This window comes from Galleria mellonella, unplaced genomic scaffold (genome assembly GCF_026898425.1).
Source record: "Galleria mellonella isolate WM207_F2 unplaced genomic scaffold, CSIRO_AGI_GalMel_v1 utg213, whole genome shotgun sequence".
Taxonomy (NCBI): Eukaryota; Metazoa; Arthropoda; class Insecta; order Lepidoptera; family Pyralidae; genus Galleria; species Galleria mellonella.
This window is the reverse complement of record NW_026442039.1, coordinates 202,791-221,507: the sequence shown is the minus strand read 5'-3', so window position 1 is coordinate 221,507 and position 18,717 is coordinate 202,791. Positions and strand designations below refer to the sequence as shown.

The window sequence follows — 18,717 nt, the reverse complement described above, 5'->3', positions numbered from 1 at the left end:
AAATTTGTACTATGAGAACTAATACTTAATTTTGTTTTGTAAATAAAAACATATTATATATTTATAAAAAAATAACACCCAGATCAATAAAATCAATATGTAGATACCAATGAATACAAATGTTTGAATATTCATATCGCTAACATCGGAAAGTGATAGCTCACAATAATTCTAAGGTTTTATAAATTACTAGACTGTAACGGCCCTATTGCTAGTAAGCAATATATCCTGTCAGGTCGACCTCCACATGGTACCCCTGGACAGCGTCGTAATAAATTATTAATAATTATTCTATTAAAATTATTTTGTTTAATTCCGCTACCATTAGTATATACTCGTATGTGTAAAAAACTGTAATCAAATAACCAATGATATGAAATTCCCCGAAATAACACCTAATTTAGTAAAGTAATACTTGACAAACTTGGCACGATGGACCAACTGACCTACTTACATCTTCACCTATTATTCCTTTATCATACACAAGTTTTGAAACCCATGGGCATATTAATAGGAAAATCAGATGAATTGTGAGAGATAGTATATGAGAAATAATATATGCATTATGTCCATAAAAAAACTAAAATTGTATATTTATTAAATTATAAAATCAGTGCGTTAATTCTGACGCAGATTGTGTTTTATATAATAGTACAGGGGTTACTCTTGAAGTCTATTATAAACGATCGATATTTAAATTATTATTGTTTCGCAGACTCGAATTGCAACACTTGCGACTTATTATTTACATATTGCATTATTATTAAAGTTATTAAAACGACATTGTATTAATTTTGTAATCAAATGATGCTATTTTGACAGCTATATAACTATATATACTATTATTATAACTTGCCAATGCGATACGTTCGCAATTCTAACAATTTCTAATTGTTACATTTTAAGAATACGATACAAAACTGTTATTTGCAAAACATTGGATTGAAATTTGAATGGCGTTAAATTCATGAATAGACTAATCAAACATAATGCTTCCAAAACCCAGATATAAAAAAAATAAAGTCCTAAGTTTCTGAGACAAAATTGCAATACATACGTACAAATACAAATATATACAAACACGGAGAATATGAAATAATCAAAGTATCTACGAAATATAGATATATATGAGTTATATAGTTATGAGCTCAGTAGATCTAAATATAAATATAGAATCATAGGCATGGAATATTTTTATCAATAAATGTGGAAGAATTATAAACTAGTGGGAATACCACTCCAATTTCTCGACTGGAAATCCTACGTTCAAATCTAGCCGTAAAAAAAATTGTGTTTTAAATTTCACTTAATACTACAGAGAAGAAAATCACTTAATAAACCAAATTAATCCGAGTGACGGTGATAGACTGGTGAGTCCATCACCGTCAAGTATACAACGTAGCTGGGGGCGCCCTGCTATATTGGATAGAAAAATATGGACATACCGACAAATGCCTCTGACATCAGGGATTACAATCATAAATATATTTTTTATTTTTCTTGTATTAAAAGTTTTTATATGAAAATTGGAAGGTATTCGTGTAGCGTCCATTTCGAATTTAATATAACCAGTGCAACTGGCACCACTCGAACTCTAATATCCGCACCTAGCTGTATGCAGCATCGCACGTTTTTCATTGTAAAATTGTAGGTACATGTATGTATGTTTATCGTAAAACCAATTTCTATAGCATATCTATCAGCATTTATTTCACTTTGAGATACAAAAAATACGGCGATGCTTAATTATATTTAAATTGAAACAAAATTTGTTTTACCTCAAACTATTTACATGTGTATTCTAATCGGAGCTAAAATTTCAATTTTAAAACAATAGATTCCGATCTAATAATTAAAAATTTTCAAATCCACCAAAATTCGTACAAACCTGTTAAAAAATACAAGTGTTATATATTAATACGAGAAATCTGCACGAAGAATATTTTATTAATACCTTATTAATTCAATTAAATAACTCAATTACATTTTGAATATAGAGTTTACAGGTTTATTTATATAAAATTGAGATAGATAAGTGTATATACATATATTTAACATATATAGTAAAATATATAATATTACACATCCTTATTAATATTATAAATGTAAAAATGAGTTTGTTTGTTATTTTATAGTATCTTACCAGCTCAACCAATGACTATAAAATTTAGAATATATACAATATATAAAATAGACAATATATATAAGCTACTTCTTATCCCAGTCAATAAACATAATCCGGTCACGCGGGCGAAGTCGTGGGTATTAGCTAGTACAAATAAATAAAAATCTTTTCTGGATAAAAAAGATAAATTAAAAGAATAAATAGATTTACTAATGTATAACATTATAAATATGCCATGTGGTCGCCAACCCTTCCTTTCCCGTGGGTGTCGTAAGGAGCGCCTAATGGTATTTCAAGGTCAAGGGATGGGCAGCAGCGTCTCGTTTTAAACATCATCGCCTAACTGCGGTTGCCAATCCGCCTGCCAACTACTGGCATAACTCGCAATAAGGAGAGACCTATTTTTGGCAGTGGACAGTTAACGGCTGATATGATGATGATAATAAATATTATAAAAAGAAAATCCCTTTAAACTTATTTTCTAAATATCGATAAAATATGATAAAAATAAGTTGTACTCTTATCAGATTTTTACAATACGTAAATTGATTGTTTAATAAATAAATAGATGTAAGACAATTGAGTTGATAAAGAAAATCCTTATTTTTCCTATTGGTGTAAAACAAAAGAGATTACGCAACGAATCCAGCCTTGTTCCTTTCAATTTAAAGTAATTTATTACATTAAATAGAATTTATAACAATCGATAACCGCCCTTAAAATGCTTACAATACAAAAGAATGGTTATCATGTGAAAATGTCCAAGCCAATTTCTTCTATTACTGAGGATTATCAAGGAAAATAAATCTGGCAAAGGGAACAATTTATTGCTTTCTTAATCCCTGCTGACACGTACCTAAGTTTGATTACAGTGTTATGTTACATTTGTTGGTATTATAGGTATACGTAAGAACTGGAATTACCAAGAATTTGCTAAGGGTCTCATATTCATCTTCATGTCTGTTAGTGTTATGGTCAACCATTATAAGAAGTATTTGTTAATTTTCAAAATGACCCATTTACAATACGATCTCAGTTATCCATAGTACAGCCTCAATTTACTTTTAAAGATTTACAGATTAAACTTTGTTTATTCCGTCATTTTCTTATTTGCGTACATTATTTTTTTTATAAAAGTTATAAAATTGAACAATACCTAAATATCAAAAAGAATATATACTTAAAATTCAGTACTTCGTATGAGATTGTGAAGTAAAAGTAAATTAGCAACTGATCAAATAAACTGAAACGCCAAATTTAATTAGCCAAATTTTCATTAAAATATACATGACGAGGTGGCCGAGAGGTTAAGGCGTTGGACTGCTAATCTAATGTGCTCTGCACGCGTGGGTTCGAATCCCATCCTCGTCGATATTTTTTTATATTTATAATATCTTTTGTAATATTTCCTTAGCTATTTTAAGATATATACTTCCCGATCTATTCTTTCGTTTACATTATATCTGTTTCTTTATAAAAAATAGAAAATTCCACAAACTGTATTCAGGTTTCAAATATAAATCTAAAAAATATATGATTTATTTCTAAGGTAAATAGTTCCCTAATAAGCTGAAATAAAGGAAAAAATATTCTGTGAGAAATTTATCTGTGAGAGAGGCTCGGAATTTTGTATTTACATTTTTTTTAACTGAAAAACATTTAGATGACACAGCAAATGTGAAAAATAATCCTCTAAGGGTCTGAATCGAATCAACGTAGGTGTAATTCCTAAAACTACTGAACCTATTCAACAAATTCTTTTAGTATCAGAAAGCTCTATTTTCCCTGAGCAGTATAGACCCATGAGAATAGGTTTGCGTAGGCGAAACCATGATACACAGTGGCAGTATTTTATATAATAATATATAAATATAAAAGTTTGCAAATGTATCTGGATTCTGTAAATACTTGATTCTTTACAAATACTGCAAACGCAAATATATATAATATGTATATTTGTCAGTTCTTAGTGCTTAAATGGCTGATTCAATTACTATGAAATTTGGTGTACACTTAGGATTAACAAATACATGGGCTACGTTTTGTCCTGGTCCGTAAACCAAACATATTCTGATTACTCACAGAAAATCACGGGTAAAAGGCAGTTTATAAATTTTGAAGTAGACCGCTGAACGGATTCAAATGGAATTAGATATATAGACATATCTATCTACATTTTTATCCCAATTTATAAAACCGAAGAAATATAATTCATAAAAGATAAATTTATCGTATGATTTAATAAATAAAAATATATTAATTTTAGGTAATAAATATAGGATAACAAAAGAAAGATATTAAACTTATAATATTTCCTATCTACGCGGATTACAATACACTTACATCTTGTCGTTTATTTTGAAGCACATACTTTCATTAAGAAGAATTAAAACACGCAATTAAGGCTTATTATTTAATAATGTGCACAATTTACATATGTAAGCAACTGTTCAAATAATTGTTCAAAATTTTAGTTGAAAATAAAATTTATCCATTTTTGATTAAAGGCTGTAAGACGAGGTGGCCGAGCGGTTAAGGTGATGGACTGCTAATCCATTGTGCATTGCACGCGTGGGTTCGAATCCCATCTTCGTCGATACATTTTTATACAAAATTAAAAAAAATATAAATGTATTCTTAAGAATTAGATTATAAAGAAAAACATGAATAGACATGAGTAATATCGGTTCTTCTCCGATAGCTATGTAGAGGAATTCCTCTAGAAATTGATACTGAAATAAAAGGCTATCACCCATTACGATATTCCATAGCCGATAACCAATATTTAATATATCTGTTATTGAGAATCTATGGGGTATATCTAATGAAATACTTGGTAGTATAATTGAAACTATTGCGTCGTCTCCTGCTTTTATTTTTAATAAGTGCGTAGATAACGGTAAGTTTCCTAATGAAATGAAATTCAGTAAAAATATATTGCTTTTCAAAGATGGGATTAAAAATGCTCCAGTAAATTATAGGCCCGTTTCAGTCTTCCCGCACTGAGTTAAATCTTTAATAAAATCATGTTGAATTAACTACTTATTTTATTTTAATAAAATAATTCTCAATAATCAATTTAATTTTTGTAAAGAGCGATAGAGCTGGCTGGAAGAAGATGCATGAATTGGTTGCACCGACAAGAGGAAACTCTTAAATGAAAAGAAGAAAGGGCGATTAACTACGAATACCTACAATAGTAGAGTTACTAAAACAAATTTTTGCTGCCTGGAAAAATAATAGGTTTGACTTTTTTTTATTAATGTTTTCGATTGTGTAAATCATGAGATATTGCTGAGAGAACTAGCTTTTTATAGTGTCAAATATAATGTGGTGTTAAATTTAATTAAATAACATTTATCGAATAGAATTCAAAAAGTTGAAGTAAATAGTATTGTATCCAATGGGTCACTTGTGGGTTTATTTATTTATAACTAAAAATAGGAATGGCCGAAGAATAGGTTCTTGAGGTATACTCAAGAATCTATTCTTCGGCCATTCCTATTTTTAGTTATAAATGATCTCGCTTTTGCCATGCAGGATAGATGAGGATAATATTATTCTAAGATGATGTCTTTTATTCTGTTTTTCTATCGTTGCACTATATTCTACTTCTAATCATTAAAAGTCATGCCTATGCTCTAGTTTCGTATACATCATTATACTGTTATACATGTGACTACATAACACTATACTTAGATATACATGCAATGATTTGGTTATGACATGAAGCGACAACCTAATAAATATTACAGTGGCTTAATGAATGTATACACCTGGATGTAAATAGCTTTGGAGCACAGTTTGTGGCAAAATGCAACTTAAACACATTATAGCTACCTCTACTTTACATACACAGCATATCCATAATCCTCTACTGAACTTAGAGTCTAATTATGAATAGACTGAAATAATAATAATTTCCTATGATTCCATATTTTTAGGCCTAACTTTAGAATATTACTAGTATTTCTTGTTATACAATATGTCTACACTATATTCATTACTGGGCTTTGTTTTATTTTTGTAACTTCTGGAAGACAAACTTGATAGATATAAATAATAAATTCGTGAAAACATTTGGAAGTAGGAACTGAATTATATAAGCGCCATCACAGAAAGCTCTCTAATCATTATCTAAATTTCATGAGAGTGAGGCGTCAAATGTGATCTCACTCTTCAAGCTCTTGGCTCACAGATTAGTAAATTTATAATACGATTTTTTTTTTTTAAACAATGTCCATGTATCAAAGGAGTATGAGGAGTTCATGGACGTTACAATATAATATATATTGTCCATGTTGCTATTAATATCTGTAGATGACAATTACCACTTATCGTCAGGTAATTCAGGTATGCCATCAGCTTCTTTGCCATTATAATTATCATAAAAAAAAACATTAGAAGAAACAATAAATAATTTCTAAAAATAATCAAATAATTCTCAAAATTACACACACCAAATAAGTATGTACTTGATAAATTTCTTTTTCGATGCAGAATATACAACTACAGGCCAGGTAGCGAATGGGAAAGTCTTCGGTATCAATTTTTTTTTTTTTTACAACACAGGGGGCAAACGAGCATGCGGCTCACCTGATGGTAAGTGACTACCGCCGCCCATGATCACCCACAACACCAGCGGCATTGCAGGTGTGCTGCCGGCCTTTTAAAAAGGAATATACTCTTTTCTTGAAGGTTATGTTGTCGTATCGGTTCGGAAATACTGCTGCTGGAAGTTGATTCCAAAGAATGGTTGTGCGTGGAAGAAAGTGCCTTGAAAAACGCACGGTGGAAGACCGTCACTCGTCCAGATGATTGGGATGAAACTTTAGTTTGTGGCGGGTTGTACGGTGGTGAAAATCAGCAGCAGGTATCAATCCGAACAATTCCTCAGAACACTCCCCATGATAAATTCGGTAGAAGATGCACAGAGATGCAACATCTCTGCGCAGTTCAATAATCTCTTATATCTCTATCTCTTATATATTACATTGAACAGAACATAAACTGTAAAGAACATTGATTTATCTAATAAGGGATAGCTAATGCAATATCGAATATAAGAAACATAGCAAGTCTGGTAACACATGGGCAGTATATATTATGCGGCCCATATGTTGTCGGATCTGTTTCTCAGATTATTATACTTTGATGTTCATGGTATTGTTCATATCTATATACAAGATCTATCACTTTATACTGAAAGGATTTGTTTTCAGTTTCCAATAATATGTAAAATACATTGTCATTGTATATTAAATTCTTTTGATGTATTCAGTATGAATTATGCACAATAAAGATTTTACAATACAATACAATCATTTATAATAATTCTGCCACTTGTCTACAAGGTTATATAAACAATTTTTAAGGCAATTATGGGATATATTCGTATAATTAGCTGTTTTATATTACATGACGAGGTGACCGAGCGGTTAAGGTGATGGACTGCTAATCCATTGTGCATTGCACGCGTGGGTTCGAATCCCATCCTCGTCGATGTATTTTTTTATTAAAATAATAAAAAATAGCACAGCGAGTATTCTTAAATGTGAAACAAAATAAAGATTTAACTTATATTAAAAGAAACACTAAAACTGCACCACTGTATCTAAAATATTGTAATGAAATTATATTCGGTTGGAAGGGTGGGATATGGCGTGAATTTACTGCGTACAGAGGAATAACACCTGAGTCCTCAGGAATGGCAACGCATGGGGGGTATCATAGGTGAAACAGTATACTCTGTTATGTCCATGGTACTGTTCATGTCTATAGGCGACGGTTACCACTTTCCATCAGGTGGGCCGTCAGCTTGTTTGCCATTCTAAGTTGTAAAAAAATTTAAAAAATAAATAAAACTCATATTTAAACATATAATAATTATTAAATATTGCTTAATTAAGTATTAACAAAATACTATACTTCTATATAGAGTGTATACAAATTATCATATTTTTTTAATACGATCATATATACTTACTGTATCTTACCATTATTGTTTTCGATACAAATATAAATACGAGATATAACATATTAAATCACAATCCTTAGAATTATCTTCATTTGCCGTAAACGTATCATCACAGATAACTAAATATTAATAAGGTATCAAGTTTAATTTCGCGTAATTAATCCAGCGCTTCAGTATTTACGAGCGCCGTCAAGGTGAGAATACCAATTATAATAAAATAAATGTCGCTAATTGCGAACTAAGCATTCTAGTTTGACGTAATTTTCTGTTTACTTGTATAATTCGCTCATATATTTTTATGTTATATACCTATCTATTATATCTTATTGTATATATATTTTATATTATCTACCCATATCTGTTATTAATAACTAAATTGTGAATAAAATAATTATTTTAACAACAATACATCTACAATTATTAAAGATAGCCGTTAGATCGTAGATGCAATATAATTTACATACATACATACATATCTGTCACGCCTGTCTCTCATTAGGGTAGGCAGAAACAATGGAACGCCAAATGCTTCGATTCAAACAAACCTCTTTCGCTTCTTCCACATTCATCAATCTTGTCATACACGCTCGTCGGTTACGGGTACTTTTAATTTGGCCCTTCTTCAGCACGTCGCCTATTTGGTCAACATACGTCCGTCTAGGGCGGCCCCTACTGACATCTCCATTCATTCTTGCTCGATAAATCTCTTTCGTAATTCTTCTTTCATCCATCCTCTCCAAATGACCAAACCAACGCAACATTCCTTTTTCGATTTTTGTCACTACAATATAATTTATATTGACATATACTCGTATTATAATTGACCATAAATCTGTACATATATGAATATAAGTATATAGTAATTTACACATTTCTGAGGATTCAGGTATTCTATTTCCTCTGTACCCTGTAAATTTACTATCTATCCCACCCTTCAAACCGAAACACAGCCATGCAAACGCAACTGCTTCACAGTATAAACAGGAATGCCCAATCAAATTATTTTTGTAGAAAGTCTCCCTCTGGTGATGTCTCTTGATTTTATGTATCTATGTAAATAATGCATGATTATTATTCAGAGTTTTATTTGGATTTAATTACATATTTTTTTTCTACCCTTGCTTGTACAAAATATTTCTGATTATTCTATAGTATTACATTTAAAAAGGTAATTGTTTACAGTGTACTAACGTGAAAAATATACAATTTTAAGATATTTCTTCCAAATTTATAATATGTCCAGTAACAGTACATTTTAATCTAATTACCTACATTCACATAAAACTAATTGCACATCAAAATTAAAAAAATAATTAGAATTTATTTTATTCATACTCCCACCAAATTAGCTTCGAGATCATATTGTGTAAATTAATGTCCTACTTTTTACCTCTCTTTAACATATATGTTATTGTATTTTCTCTCTTTTACATTACCAATCTATATACTTTATAACCTAAGTTTACACACATTGTCTGGTCTTTCATCAAGGATAGCCTGTATTATAAGGAACCAGGCAACGACAACTATCTTGTGGTAAACAATAAAAACTGAATACAGAAAAAGAAATTTCTATCATCATATGATGTCAGATTGTACTCTTCGGCATTCTGTATAATCTGCCGTGGCGTATATATGTGATCTATGGTGCTAAAGCCTTTTCGAAAGCCAGCTTATTCGGGTGACTTGAAAATATTATGTAGACGTGATTCAGAAGGGATATCGGTCTATAGTTCTTCAATAGGAAATTGTCACCCTCCTTGAAGAACAGAACTACCGCACTTCTACTCCACGCCTCTGGCGTGAGACCGTTATGGATGATTAAATTAAATAGCTTCTGAAGGACTACCGATTTTCCACCCGCTCTCAGAAGCTTTAACCGTACAAGCGACGCTTACCATTTTCTATCAGGCATATTACGATATACTATCGTTTATCGTTTCTAGCTATAAACAATTCAAATAAATTCTAATTGGCATAAGGTGTAGACATTTAAACATTTATCATATACATAAAACCTAAACCATTTCCAACAAAAATAGTGGATAAAAAACACGCAAACAGCTTTCTCGCCAGATGGGTACTTTGTAAACTGAGAAGTCCCTTGAGAATGGAATTCCTTTATACTTTTAGCGCTGAGATTTTTTGCGCCATCAACTTTAGACGGGTTGTACACCAGTAAACACGTAATCAACTTTTTAACAACTGAGTAAGCATGGCAGTGAATTATGCAAGCCTCCTTTCCCGGGGAGTGTGCGAAAAGGTTTTAGAGAGAACGGAGGAGACATTTTACAACCAATTAGGTAGATACTGGTAAACAGAAAATGGTATTGCTCGGTAAACACAATCTAAGTTTAAGTTATAATTAAGTTTAATACTATTTTGTCTAGAGAATGACGTAACCAGTAAAATAAATTTATATCAAGAATCAAAAAACATCAAACCAACTGTAAATTGTAGTTTAGGCGATTATGACAAGCAAATTAATCCTTATAATGGTAATAGATTCGAAAACCGTCTCCATTTAACTACTAGTTGATCCTTCCGCATCGATAAAATGCATCTGACTGACGCCTATAACTTTACTATTTTTTTTACTATTCTACAAAAGGTTATCAATTTATCCATATTTTTAATTTTGTTATTATTATATCAGCCGTTAACTGCCTACTGTTGGGCATACATAAGCCTCCTCCATAAAGGGAATGTTGCCAATAATTGCCATGTTTGGCAGGCAGTTTGACAACCGCAGGCAGGCTTCGGTGATGTTTTAAGAGGGATACTACTGCCCATCCGTCGACTATTAAATTCCCTTAATCGCCTCTTGCCACACATACAGGACAGAAAGGCCTGCCGATTCTATGCTGGGACCACTTTTTTATGCTAATACGAGTATAATATTATATAGTATCGATGACGAGCGCGCTACATGCCAGGATTATTTACGTAATTGGCTATATACGTTATGTGCTTAACAGACTTTTACCAGCTGTGCAAATGTTGAATACAAAAACGATCCACTTATTACATGATTAGCTACAGAACATCACAGGACGAGGTGACCGAGCGGTTAAGGTGATGGACTGCTAATCCATTGTGCATTGCACGCGTGGGTTCGAATCCCATCTTCGTCGTATTTGTGTATTATACCATTTTCTGGGATACATACTTCAAAATAGGAGAGTGTGCAAAGTCATCTGCATGGGCAATATATCATTGTCTCACTGGTGTTTCTGCAAACAATTAACTGCATCAGTAAGGCTGTGTTTTCCATTCCTATTTAAAACACAGCCACAATTGTATAATACAATACAATTATATCACCAGGAACAGATGCAATATCTTAAAATCTTAGGAATAATATTAAGAACAATCATGCAATTTACAATGTTTTCTGAAATTTCCATGGAACTGTTTCTGTTTATAAACGATCGTTACCGCTTTACACTTTTTAAGTCACTTTAAAAAACGGACGAATGAACAAAGTCGCACCCTTTGGGTTCCTTTTTGCCTTTTTTGGAGTGAAACTCTCATAATTATCTTTATGAGACTTTTAGATAATAGTAAAGTATTAGAATTCACTGCTTGTATTGCGACTTTCTAATGGAAATTCATTATACGGATTATATGGAATTTATTCCGAATACTTATTTAAAACAGTGTTACTAAGTACCTGCTTACCTACTTATCTACACATATCTATATAAAAAAGTAGTATTCATTGCTTGTTACCAATTATTGCTTTAGAATAATTATACTGTTTTGGCTTTTTTTCCCAATATTTGTAATAATCTGATGAAGATGTATAGAAAAATAAAATTTACTCAGAAAATATAAAAGAAATCGTAATTATATATGTGCTTTCGATAATCTCTGACTACAAGAAAGATATATTTGATTGATTCTCTTTTATTTCATTTATTATTTAAGTTTAAATTACATCACGACATCAATGTGCTAAAAGCAAACGCTCCTATAATATGTACAAAGTGCGTCAAAGAGATTTTATTAGTTGATCCCAACGCCAACAAAGTAACATGATAAAGAGACCGAAACAATATGAACCTCAGAGTAAGAAAATCGTAGTGCACTCGATCGAAGGCCATATGAACTGCGGAGAAATCGATATAATATGAAACTTCTTTATGATTCCAAATCATGTCCATACGTGTACATATCTAGCACTTTAGTACAATGCCAATAAAATTCATCTCGTATTTAAAATGTCCCCTTGGCCTACTTTTGGATATTTCTTCATCTTCCAATTGAATATTCATAGCCGCAATCGTCAATAGATAATTTATTGTAATTTTAACAGAACAACGTTTGCCGGTATAATTAAATTAAGTAAAATTGTATTCCTTTATCAAGCGTGGTATATAAATTGAAAAATTCCAAACAAAATACTGACGACAATATGTTCTCTAATAGAAGCTACTTCATAAAATCAACTTATTCTAATATTATTTAAATATAAAAGATTCTACCTTCTCTCTTTTTAATACATTTAAACTATCAATATTAAGCAATAAATAGGACGGCACCTCTGGCAATAAATAAGAAAAACAATGACGGTTAAAGTATTGCGTTTGCTTGAACCTAATAAAATCCATACCTACCTACTGGTAATAAATAAGAAAAAGTTACGAGAAATATATCTACATCAATATTAATAAAAAGAGGGTACCCTGCTCTTTTACTTGACCGGGTTTTATTATTAAAAAAGTTTTAATTTTTTTTTTTTTTAACTAGATATTATATTAAGTTTCTCGTTGTCATTATCAATTTATAATTTACAAGCAGATGCTTGTTCACATTTTCCATTTATTTTAATTCCGCTGGCTTTTTTAAAATGTAAGTAGCATAAAATATTTAAGATTATACATTAGGGTTACATGATAAAATTACAACGTATATATTGTGATAGATATTATTTTCATTTAGATAGGTATAAATATAAATGTATATCTATCTAAATAATAAAATTGATTCACCAAATACGAGTACGACGTACATCAAGCCTCTTTTAAACTAATGCGCCTTACAAATTTGTGTATATTTTTTAGATTTGTGTTCATTGCTTGTTTGATATACATAATAATATTTATAAAAAATTTATCCATATACGCAACGATGTAAAAAATACAATTACACAATGTTATCAAGAATTACATTAATAAATAAAATAATTGTTAATAATAACAATTTAAACAGACAGATGTGCAAATACTGTAATAAATTATATATTTCTATATATAACCTAATATAGCTAATTATACAAATGATACCACAGGACGAGGTGACCGAGCGGTTAAGGTGATGGACTGCTAATCCATTGTGCATTGCACGCGTGGGTTCGAATCCCATCTTCGTCGTATTTATGTATGATTTACGACTATAATGTCATATGATGTATCCAAAGGTACGTTTAAAGTATTAACTAATAATTTCCGAAGTCAATTCGTTGGCTTAATATAAAATGAAAACTCAGTTCAATGCGTTTCAAATCGTTCAATCAAATCGGGATTACAGGAATATCTGAATGCGCTCCAGACTTACACGTTTTATATCACTTCTATGCGAATATGTTGAGTCAATCGATTTGTTCAACTGATGAATGAAAAATAATGTAGATATTAGAATTCAATTTAAAGCCGTATATTTTTCCGTGTTTAGTGAAATTCAATTATTCTAGCACAATGTAACCGGTACCGATGCTACCTCATATAAAGAGACCAATATTGTTTCTCTCTATTCATCTGTAATAGACCCGATATAAATATATATTGCCCACTATATTTTATGCCGTGTGGTCCCGACATAGAATAGGCCACCCCGTTCTTTCCTGTGGTTGTCGTGAGAGGCGACTAAGAAATCTTGACGGTTGAAGGATGGGCAGCAGCGTCCCTCTTAAAACATTACCAAAGCGTAATTACGGTTGCCAACCCACCTGCCAAGTGTGGCAATTACTGGCAACATCTTCCAATAGAGGGAAGCTTATGTTCTTCAGTGGATAGTTAACGAGTGATATAATAATGTTGAAATATACATTGAGATGAAATGTAAGAATATAGAATCGCATGAAATTACATAAATAATAGTATGCAGTGGGATAAAATGAATTACTATGAAATATTATGAATATTTATATTATTATATCATATACATTGATAATATTTTCAACGGCATTCATAAGAAAAGTATGTAAGTATAATTTAACTAATTAAAAAAGAAGGTATTTCTAAATTCGACCTCTTTATTTATTTGATTTACTAGGTGAGCTTTACTTTTGTTCTAATCAATCGATCATGAATACAGTTAATTTTTAAATACAAAACGCTAGCCATGACTTTTTACGTGACCAGTTCATTGTGGAATTGAAACAGTTTATACAATGAAATAAAAAGTGATCTTTATTTATATAAATATTATTATATTTGTAGAATAGACTCTGTTTATGAAAACAAAAAATATCGTACCTAGTGAATTATAACATGCAATGGATTGAAACAAAGAGCCTAATTAATATTACTTACTATCAAACAATGATATATTTCCAGTAATGATATACCTACAGACTAATTCTGTGACACTCTAATTATAAACGTTCTACCTCAGATCTGTTTAAAGTATCTGATTCCTATAATATCCTTATAAAATTGCTCATTCACATATAAACCGCCTAAATTAAGGAATAATAATTCATAGACATTATATTGAACCTCTCATCGAATTTACTATTATCTTTTACTCCCATATGAAATCCCAAAAATTTTTCGTAGCAAATGTTCACAAAAATTCTGAAACAAATTGTATCATCACATCATCATCATATCAGCCGTTAACTGTCCACTCCTCAATATATGCCTGACCCTATTAGGGGGGTTTGCCAGTAGTTGCCACGCTAGGCAGGCGAGTTGGCAAACGCAATTAGACTTTGATCACATTTTGAAAGAGACGCTGCTGCGCATCTCTCTATCATTAAGTTGTATGTATGAAACGAACTGTATGTTTTTTTTAAATTTGTAGTTTGGATTGTTATTCTATAATATGATAGCCGCTCACCATTTTTTATAAGTAGATATTTATATTTCTCTTACAATAAAAATAAAAATATTATATTCACTCTCTATTTATATATTTATATTCTTCTTAATGACCTCAACATAAAAAGAATGCTCTTCAGTAACTTTCCTTTTTGCCCATATTTCGCTGAATACCGTTAAAATCCTTTCCGGCTTAAGATCAAAGGATAAGTTTGGCGAAAAAATTGTTCATCTCAAATAACAAACAGTTTACAAACGGATTGAGCATTTATTTAATCCGTTACTATTCAAATACAAAACGATAGCCACGTTCGTATTTTAAATATCAGTGTCTTTTTAATTTGTTTTTCACTAAAGGTGTTAAATAACTAATTAATTGAGGAAATATAATATTTTAATCCTATATTGATTGTAGTTGTTATTTATTTTCTAATAATAAAACTTTTATTTTCTTTTTTTATTATATAAATAATTTAAGTATCAAATACTTAATAATATAGTAAGTAATATATATTTTAATTAAAAAATTATACTGAAAAATAATATTCCGTATTATTATTTCAAAAATAGAATTAAATACTTTCTTCCTAAATTTATTTAAAAAAATATAATGTACCTTCAGAATTGTGTTGTTATATTGTAAAGGGATGTATATTTTCAGAAATAAGAGACTGCTTTAAATACAAGAGAAGCAACGATACGAAAGATAAGAATCGAAATGGGGATTACATTTTACATTTCGCTTTGGACTTGTTTTCGTTACTGTACCCAAATTCCATTGGAGCCAGTTTTGTATTTATTTATAAGTGACTAACAATACCCGTAAATTTGTTCGGATATACTTCAGGTTTTTTTACGACTAAACCTTTTTTTTATACCACTGAGGTGGCAAACAAGCATACGGCCCACCTGATGGTAAGCGGTTACCGTAGCCTATGAACGCCTGCAATACCAGAGGTATTACGCGCGCGTTATCGACCCTGAAGAAACCTCTTTACCCCCCTTTTGAAGAACCCCATGCTGTAGTTTCTTGGGAAAACCTCGGCAGGGAGCTCATTCCATAACCTGAGTGTTCGTGGGAGAAAACATCTCTGAAACCGCGTTGTACGCGACCGTTTAGGCTGTAAGGTATGAGGGTGAACTCCCTGTCGATAACGAGCCGTACGATGATAGAAAGTGGCCGTAGGCATCATAAAACCTTCTATGGTACATTTTGGAGGAAGAAAAAGGATTGGTAGTAATGAGGGCTAGCAACTTCATTGCTAACAATGTATTTTATCAAGTCAACCTCTACGCGGTTTCTTTTGGAAACCATCATGATTAATTTTTATCAAATTTATCACAATAGGCCAACTAGCCTTTTTCATCCTCGCTTACCATCCTTCACTAATACTTCACCAGCATATACTGATGGCGCAGGCGGAATTACCATTTAATTTTCATCCATCTTTGTACATCTTATAGGGGGCAATATACAATCATATTATCGGCACTCTTAGTAATGGGGATCAGCGCCATTGCTAACAATATGCCCTATAAAATTTATCTCCTAGTGGTTCCCATGAATAACATTGTGTGGTTTCTAGGTGAATTCAACTCGATGAGTTCTCGACTTATTTCATACTGTATAAAAAAAAATTCACAGTATTAAAGTGTTTTTTTCTATTTTGCCCGATAAGGATTTCTAATAACTAATGCTTAGTTAGCGGGGTAGGGGTGACGAATTGTCAGGAATAATAATAAACTATCAAACCCATTGCTATCAATATACTATGTCAAGTTAACCTTTACGTAGTCCTCCCTGGAAACCATCGTGCTGAATTCCAGGTGAATTCATTACGACAAACTAACTGACCTGTTTTTCATCCTCACCTATCATCCCTCACTGATGCCCGTTAGCGTAAGCGAAATTACCATTCCATTAAAATTTATTAAAAAAATGCTTAGTTAGCTATATCTTCTATCTTACATAATATAAATATACATTTCTTAATTCTTTTATATTTGTTACCGAATAAATTAAGTTCACAAAGGTGAATTTAACAATAAACTTAGTTCAGTTTATAAAGTATATGTACTTGCGATTTCTGCTATAATATTCAAAAATATAACAGTGGAAATCGGAAGTTAAGAATTCTGTACCTAGTCATAAACAAGTGCCTACCCACTTTTTACTGCTTTCAGACTTTATTGTCCAATAGGTTGACATGACATCAAAATATACTATATAGGTATATAAAATAGATAGGGCCCCTGGGATGACTGAGACGTGTTTACCTTCCTCGATCGAGTTACGATTTTGATTCACACAGCGGCAAAGGGACAAATATTTATGTGGGTTAAATAAGTGTTTGCTATATTATACAGTAGTCAGAAAAAGCGACAGTTGTTCCGTAGATACCTAGCTTGAAGTAGGCAAAAAAGTTGTTAAAATGTATATGTTAAAAATAATATTTTTTTGCTTCCAGATTTAAAATACATAAAACAATTTTTTAAGCAACTTAGAACGGCAAACAAATTGACGTCCCAACTGATGGAAAGTGGTAATCGTCGCCTATACATATTAACAGTACCATAGGCATACCAAAGGGAACTGTTTCGCCCATGACACTCCCCTGCGTTGCCATTCTTGGAGACTAAAGTATTATGCCTCTGTAACCTGTAAATTTACTGCTTTATCCCATCTTTCAAATCGAAACAGCCATGCAAACACAACTGCTACGTGGTAGAAACACGAATGGGACAGAGACAATGAAGGTAAAGAAGACAAAAGTATGACTTTTGTATCTATAATAAGTTTACTATTGTAATCTTTTAGAGGGAACAATAAAGAGTATCTATCTATCTACTTTTTCTAATAATTCCAAATATACCATTACTATTTGTTTGATAATAAAGGATAATTATTTTTTTTTTTAATATTTTCTATTTATAGGAATAATGTAACTTTTTCATAATCGTTTGTTTAAAATACATTGTGACTTGACAATATGTCTATCTAAAATGTAATTTTTATTTTACTAATGCTTCTTTACCACTTAAAACAGATCCAGTAAACAAAATTTATCATAACAATATCCACCAGTATATTTCATCAGGAAATAATACTGATGTCCCGCTGTTTTTTCTAATTAATATTGCGGAACAGAAAATTGCAGAGAAATGATCATAACGTAACTGAAATATTTTATTAATAACCTAACTTCTACGTCGATTACATTGTTGGACCCCTGGTGTTTAAGGATCTACTGGTATGTTTATTTGCCATTATCGTTATATAAAAATATGTCTACGGACCGAAGTACAAGTATTAGTCAACTAAAAATGTGATTCGCTCGTTTATAATACCGTATCTTGCAAAAAGTTTTATTAATAACTGTTTTTTTTTTATATAAATAAAAAAATACTGCCGAGCTATGCATGAAATCCTTCTTTTTTCTAAGTACCAACTAGGTGCCAAATTTTATGATGTCTAGTCGAATCATTTAATACCATGATATAATAAACAGACAAATAAAAACTTTTACTTTATAGATTAAAGATTTCAATCATATTTCTATTTAAAAAAA

The 18,717-nt window shown here is 31.1% G+C and overlaps 5 non-coding genes across 5 annotated transcripts; all 5 read left to right on the top strand.

Moving 5' to 3' along the window:
• Positions 1–3,414: 3,414 nt before the first annotated feature.
• Trnas-gcu (transfer RNA serine (anticodon GCU)) lies at positions 3,415–3,496 on the top strand. The gene has a single exon. It is a non-coding gene; the product is annotated as a tRNA-Ser (tRNA).
• A 1,143-nt stretch (positions 3,497–4,639) lies between these two features.
• Positions 4,640–4,721, top strand: Trnas-gcu (transfer RNA serine (anticodon GCU)). The gene has a single exon. It is a non-coding gene; the product is annotated as a tRNA-Ser (tRNA).
• Positions 4,722–7,545: 2,824 nt separating this feature from the next.
• On the top strand, positions 7,546–7,627 carry Trnas-gcu (transfer RNA serine (anticodon GCU)). The gene has a single exon. It is a non-coding gene; the product is annotated as a tRNA-Ser (tRNA).
• A 3,527-nt stretch (positions 7,628–11,154) lies between these two features.
• Trnas-gcu (transfer RNA serine (anticodon GCU)) lies at positions 11,155–11,236 on the top strand. Its single transcript has one exon. It is a non-coding gene; the product is annotated as a tRNA-Ser (tRNA).
• Positions 11,237–13,395: 2,159 nt separating this feature from the next.
• On the top strand, positions 13,396–13,477 carry Trnas-gcu (transfer RNA serine (anticodon GCU)). Its single transcript has one exon. It is a non-coding gene; the product is annotated as a tRNA-Ser (tRNA).
• The last annotated feature ends 5,240 nt before the right edge of the window (positions 13,478–18,717 follow it).